Consider the following 7,739-nt stretch of genomic DNA (forward strand, 5'->3'; position numbering starts at 1 on the left):
CCGGTTTAGACTCATGTTTAGCTTAATAGAGATACAGATGGTTGCATTTAAAAATATTTATATATAGTGTACATACACAGGTTAGTATACACGTATATATTTGCTTGCTTTGCCAGCTGAGAGGGCCAAGAAATAATGACATACTAAGAGCAATACGCAAACCTAGTGCCCATATCTTGGCTTCTAATACCATTCTTTAATAAAAGGAACTTAGAGCCTTAGAGAAATGATTAATTCTAGGGCTGGCACAGGAAATACACAAGATGAGCCTGGAACATCTTATAAACCCAGAAAGTAAAAAGTGCCACCAATCCCCCTCCCCCCACCAAAAAAATTATGCACATGCAATGATGATATGTCAAAGAAATATAGGAGTCAATTGAAAGAATTCCCAATGGCTATAATTCTAATAATTTAAGCAACAAAATAAATCAGGTGGTATTAGAATATAACCCAGAATATAAAATCAATATCCATGAGTCCATATCAATATAAATCAATCATTAAATAAATGAATATGTGGGTATAAAAGACAGATTCTGTATGATTCCATTTATATGAGATATCTAGAATAGTCAAATTCAGAGAAATAGAAAGTGGAATGCCTCGGCTGGGGAGAGGGGGAATGGGGTGTTGCTGTTAATGCATACAGAGTTTCAGTTTTGCAAGATGAAAAAGTTTTGGAAATTAGTTGCACAACGTGAATTATACTTAACACTACTGAAGTGTGCACTTAAAAATGGTCAAGATGATAAATTTTCTGTCATGTGTATTTTACCGTGATTAATTTTTTTTAAAGATTAAAAAAAAAGACATTTTTGGAAAAAATGGTGGAATCTAAAGTCTGTATTTCAGCTAATAATATTGTTCCAAAGTTAATTTCTTAATTTTGATAATTGTACTATGGCTATGTAAGATGTTAACATTAGCGGAACCCGGGTGGAGGCATTAAATAGAACCCTGTACTGTTTTAGCAACTTTTCTGTAAGCCTAAAATTATTTCAAAATAAAAAGTATAAAAAAAACCCCACTCTTCTGTGCGTAAGGATTTCAAGTAATTTATATAGATACGCAGTCCCGAAGGAGAGAAGCATAACTCTCCATTTCTTAAGTGTGGGTTCTGTGTAGTGAGTTCCTTCCAAAGAACAAAGTATGAGAAAGTGGGGGGAGAGGGGTGAAAGCAACTTGCCAGCCAGGTGGTCAGGGTTAAAATCAGCAGTGATGAGTCTTGATAGTATGTACACTTTACCTCTGTGGTCATCTCTCAAGAACATATGACCCCAGTCTAACTCAACTGAGGAACATACATGGGCCAATACCCCTCAAAATGGTCAAGGTTATTAGAAACAAGGAAAGTCTGAGAACCTGTTGCAGCTAAGAGGAGCCTAAGGAGACAAGACTAAATGTAATGTGGTCTCCTGGAAGGGATTCCAGAACATAAGAAAAGGATGTGAGCTAAAAATTACAGACATCTGAATAATATATAGTTAATAATAATGTAATAATTTGTTTCATTAATTGTGACATAGATCCCACACTATACGGTAAGGCGTTACTGATAAGGGAAACTGGCCTTATTACAGGGTCTACGGGAACTATCTTCACAACTTTTCGTAAATCTAAAACTATTCTAAAAATAGACTTTATTTTAAAAAGGCTACATATTGCACAATTCCATTTATGTAACATTCTTGAAATAAGACAATTGTTGAGCTGGAGCACACATTAGTGGTTGCCAGGGATTAGGGCGGTGAGGGAGGGAGCGGAGCGGTCAGCAGAGGGAAATCTTTGTGGTGATGGTATACTGACTGATGGGGGCGGTGTTTACACAGGGCCGTCCATGTGACAAAACTGCATAGACCTATGTGTGCGCACACACACGAGTTCATGTATAACTGGTAATACGCTCTGTGAACTGTGCCAATGTCAATGTCTTGGTTTCGTTATTGTACTGTGGTCGTATGGGATGTTGACGTGGGGTGGGGGAGGCAGTTCGGAGACGGTTGCCCTGGACTTCTGTGTATATTCCTGAGCATCCTCCCGGGAAGCTGTAATTATTTCAAAATCAAAGTTCCCAAAGTCTTTGGAATATTGGAGACCTTCTGAGACATCAGACGTCCACTAGCTTAGCAAGTTATATTCATGGGGATGGGACTCTGACACTACCTGACATGTTTGCACAGGCTGGTGTCTGGTTGTGTTAGGGTTCTCCAGAGGAGGAACAGAACCAATAAGATTATACTTCTATACAGACAGAGAGAGAGAAAGAGAGAGGTTGATTTTTTATAGGAATTGGCTCACTTGGTAATGGAGGCCAGGAAGTCCCACAGTCGGCCGTCTACAAGCTGGAGGCCCAAAAAAGCCCGTGGCGTCCTTCAGTCCACACTCCAAGGCCTGAGAACCCGGGGAGCTGACGGCGTGAATCCCAGTCAGAGGGCAGAAGATGAGATGTGCACTGAGAGGCCATCTCAGCAGTGAGGCACAAAAGGAGGGGTGAATTCCCCCTTCTTCCTCTTGTTCTATCCAGAACCTCACGGCACCAGATGAGGCCCAGCCACACCGGGGAGGGCAATCCACTTAATTCAGTCTACTGGTTCAAACTAATCTCACCTGGAAACACCCTCACAGACACACTCAGAAGCAGTGTTTCATCTGGGCAACCTGTGGCCACTCAGGCTGACACATAAAATGAACCATCACGTCTGGTTTCATTGTTTTCTTCCAGTTGTTTAGTTTGGGGATAGATTTAGGGTCTTCTGGAGTAGTATTAATGAACGCCGCAAGGGAAATCTTGGGAGACGGGTCTTGGGGATCTCAGGGGCAAGGTGAGAAGCAACAGCAAAGATCATCTCTACCTTCCAGAGATGCACAGATCTCAAATTTTTTTTAAGCTTTGTTCTCACAAAATCACTTTTGTGAGAATGAGAAAAAGATGCCTACCTGGTGAAGATGCCACAGCAAGGATGCACGGCTTGACAAAGACTGTGCAGGCTGGATTTCAGCTCCTACTTTCTTTCTCAGCCAGGTCTGTTTGTGCAGGGCATAACCTCCACAACTGGACATGGTCGCCCTGGCTGAGGATTATACTCTGTCACCTGGGGTATTATTAAGAACAGTAACCAAAAGAGTGGTTTGAGAATTTGTGGGTTGTGGACATGAAACTTCCCAGAGGAGGTGGGGTTTGAATTGAACTTTAAAAGACATGGAGAAGTTGAACAGGTAGAGAATGGGAGCAGGGAGTTCATGATCTGGATTTGCTTGCATAAAGCTCAGTGAGATTTTTGTCTTCCTTGTTCTTCCTTACATTGTTTGGTACTTGGCAATGTGCAGATAGGGAAGGAAATAAGGAAAAAAGGAAGGAAAAACTTGATTATATATATATATATATATATATGATTCTGTTTTTTTCCCACTGATCTTCCATACCCTCACATCCTTTGATCAGATTAGGATAGGATAGACTATGTTGAGCTGACAACCCCAACTTGTCATTGGCTTTACACAATGGTGGGGGATAAAAATGGAAACTCAATGTGGGACCTGTTGGGGAGGCGCAAAATGACGGCATTGGAGACTTTAGACTTGCAGATATCCTTGAGAGTTTAACCTCCCATTTGAGAGTAAGCAAGGGAGACTCCAGTAAGTTTGGCACCTGGGCACAGAATTCTTTTAGTGACCAAGCAGAAATACATCCCAGGTCTCTCGATTCTTATTTTACTGCTCTGTCCACTAAAAACGGGAGAATTACATTTTAAAATATCAAGCTTAGTAATGAGAGAAGATGTGTGGTTTCGAACCCTTTTGAGGTTTTACTATTTCTAATTTGTTACTTTCCAATTTAGCATAGATAAATGTCAGTAAGACTTGGAAGCAGTTTTCCCTCTAATTAATTCTGGAAACAAAAGCCCTCATGACACTTTAGGAAGTTCACTGCCACCGCTGTGTAACAAATAAAACCCTGGGTGTGGGCATTTCCCATAAAAGTGAAAGTGTTACTGGTAACAGTGGAGACGCACACCCCAATTAGCCCCCTTCCCGATTCCTTTTGCACCCCCGGTCATTATCTCATCTAAACTATAAAGAGCCCTGTGACCTTGGGCCAATCCTTTAGCTTTTCATATCCTATTGTCTTCACTCCCTATCATGTGTGTGACAGGTTAAAATTTTGAAGTCGTAATTATTTCCAATATGCCCACTGTGCCGCTGGTGTCCTCCCCCCAGTACAGGCAGCGAGGCTGGTTTGTGCTCATCCCCTCAGGGCATGTATCTGACAGCAGAAAGCAGAGGGGAAAAGAATTAAAGACTTTTTTTTTCCCCCCTGGCTTTTCCGTTTCAAATGCCTAGAAAACTAGAGAAGTAGAAAGGACTGGGGCACAGGGAAACAATTTGGAAGGAAGTAGGAGCAAGGTTTCCCCTCTAGGTTAGAAAGAGGACCCCTAGGTCTGGAACTAAGATTCTGCTATGCTGGTGGAATGGGGGCTTAAAAATTAATAATGTTGAGTTGCAGAGAAATTTAACGATATCTATTCCTTCTACCCACCTATTTGTAGACTGAGATTCATACCAGCCCCACGTGTGAACACATCTGACTTTCCCGAGAATCTTTGTCAGCACATTGCCACTCTATGGACTGATTAAAACCCCCAGAAGATGGGCCAATCCATTCCAAGGCAACAGCTTTGTCCCTGCTGGTGGGAAGAGATTAGGGGCACTCTGGGAAGTCATTGCTGATTTCAGAAATACCACCGGTCTAATGAACCCGAGTTGGAAAGAGGACTATATAAGGCTTTACATTTTCCTGGTTCAGTGCAAGATAGTTGGCAGAGAGGGAAAGGAGGGCAATTCTACTTTGTTAGAAGTTGCTGACTAAATTCTCTGAGCCCCAGGAGGCTACCCAAAGCGCCAGTGCTTGACCATCCTGAGGCTGCCCTGATAGCCTACTCGACGACTTCCATCCGTTCCACCAGACTTCCGTTATTCCACTGTGGGTGCTGCAAATACCCAGAGTCCTAATAAATGTCACAGCAGGTCCGATTGATAGTAGGGGATGAAAGCTGCTCACGACATTTCCTACGTACCTTGTTGGCTTTTGAAAGTGGTACATCAGGTTAGATAAAGAAGGAAAATGAAAAATACACAAATGTATGTATGTTTACATACTCTCCAAGTAGAATGTACAAATACTACTTCAATAGGGCTTTAAAAAAAACCAACTTTAACTCTAAACACAAAATTGGAACAGAGTGGGAAGAGAAGAAAGGACCAGCCTGGGGGCTCGCCGCTTCTTCTGAGACCCCATCACTCTTACCACTTGCCACATTTCACTTAGAACTGCGAGTTGGTTTTTCACACTCAGGCCTTGTAAGTTCCTTCAGAACAAGGACTTCTTACTCCTGGCCCTTGTCCTCAAGGGTCTTGTTCAGACTGGTAGACTTTGGCTAGGTGATCTATAACTGTCTGTGGTTGATTAACTAGCCTTTCCTATCACTCCAAACTTTAAATCCAGCCAGGGATCTATCCTTCAGATACCTGACATCACGGGATATTTGGTAAGAAAGCTTAATCCCCATCCATAATGTTCTAAAAATTTAGGACAGGATAGGTCTCCAACATTATACAACAAACTCTGATTGCTTTCAGCAGAGGCCCGACTGGTTCTTTGAATCAGCCATTGGCCTTACGTCCAGGTGTAATATATTCTGAACAGTAACCGAGTAAATCAGACTCAAATCTTGCCCCAAATGTACTTCCCAGATTCATACAAGAGGCAGAAGTTTGGTTAGAATTTTCTCAATGATTCTATATCCAGTTTGTGTGAGCAAAGACCCCCCAAATACTCTTAAACTCCTTAGTGATGTGAACCAGATGGAAAATAAAACAAAAGAATTCACAACTCATGTTAGACTGAATTGAATGTCTTTAATTTCACACAATGAATAACATATGAATAGGATTAACTTTTTTTTTTTTTTTAATAGTTAAGTGCTCTATACTGTGCTAACCTGATCTGGTAGCGAAAAAGAGTGAGCTTTCTTTTAGAAAAAATGTTTAAAACCCAACATCTAAGACCATGGAGGAGCATGACAGTAAAGCATGCTAGATGTATCTACGCCTCAAATAACAGCAAGTCCGTGTTCATTTTAAATGTACAAAAATGCTTTATGAATAAAAACTGTTACAAAAAGAACATTTCAAACAATGTACAATTTTCTTGCCTCTATATTCAATAAAATACAAATACATTTTTTGTTCTAAAATATGTTTACATACAATCAAAGTAGAACATGCAAATTACACTTTAAAAAAGGCTTTTAAAAACCACTTATGAATACAAACTAAAAATTAGCCAGCACGACTTATAAGACAATCTTGTGCCCCATTTTTTCTTTTGAAATATATATATACATATTTAACACATCATGTGCATTTATTATTATTTAAGAAATAGATTTTTTAAAAAAGGAAGAAAAGAAAGACACCAACCTAGGTTGGAACTGCCCTTCTGTGTTGACCGGTGGCAGCTCTTCTCAATCCTTCCCCCCCTGTAGTGTTTATTATACCTGGGGAAGTGGGCAATCGATATCCAGGAAGTTTCTTCCTTGGTTGATATGTGCTTCTAAGACTGTTCCCCAAATGACCGAGTCCCATGGGAGGGAAGACTCATCAGTGGGGCAAACTCTCCAAGAAACAAGAAGCAGAGGGAGCCTTGTATTGTGGAAAGAAACTTTAAAAAACACCAAGAAAATGCTACGGTATATTACAGTTCGAGTTTCTAGGCACTGTGATGACATTATCTGTAAGCTCTGGCATTTGGACCATTGTGATACTAGAGGGTAGTGTTGAGAATAATGTCTATATTTATCTACTTTTACATGATGAGAAGGACTGAAAATCCTGCAATGTAACACTTAAATGGCTTTTGAGGCATTTCGGCTTCTGCCACCCCGTCTCTCTCCATGCTACAGTTGGCATTTAAAGGCTTTGGAAATATATGTATAGACTTTAGACAGTTCCCAGGTAAATCTTCCTAGTGGTAGGGAAAAAAATATTCTCCAAAAACTCATTATCTGAATATTGTTGGGTAATAAGCTGTAGGAGTGGGATTTTTCTACTAAAGTACTAAAACCAAATCCTTTAGGATCTGCATGTAGTACATCACCTTATACTATAATTCTGTCACCACTTGCTTATCATATTTATAGAGCCAGCAATGTGCAGAACACAAATTCCGGCTGCCACAGAACGTGGCCTCCCACTCCAGACAGCAGCCAAGTTAACATGCTAATCCTCTGTCAGCCCTTAGTCACCTACTCCGGGCTGTCAGTGGCTGTTGGGTCCCGGTCCTGCCAAGTCACAAACCAGCCCGTGACATGCTCTCCTTTCTTTTGACCTATCTTCCTTGGGTTGTAGCCGGAGCCATGCTATTAGAGGAAGTTCGACTTTTCTATCTTTCATTTGAGATGAGGGGTTGAAAAGCACGTGGCTCCTCAGCCACTTAGGAAGGTGGATCAGAGACCCATCATCACCTACAAGGAGGCTTTTACATCTCAGTTTCATCCTTTGCTCACCCCTAATCAGACTCCCTGTAAGTGGGTTCACATCTGCTTGTGGAAGGAAAGTATTCCAGAAAACAAAACAAAACAAAAACCACCACCACCAAGAGATTTCTAATGAAATAATTTGTGGCGGTGTTTTATGGAGTCCCGTGCATCCCAAATGACATCTTCTCTAAATAAAAA

This window comes from Phoca vitulina, unplaced genomic scaffold (genome assembly GCF_004348235.1).
Source record: "Phoca vitulina isolate PV1807 unplaced genomic scaffold, GSC_HSeal_1.0 scaffold137, whole genome shotgun sequence".
Lineage (NCBI taxonomy): Eukaryota > Metazoa > Chordata > Mammalia > Carnivora > Phocidae > Phoca > Phoca vitulina.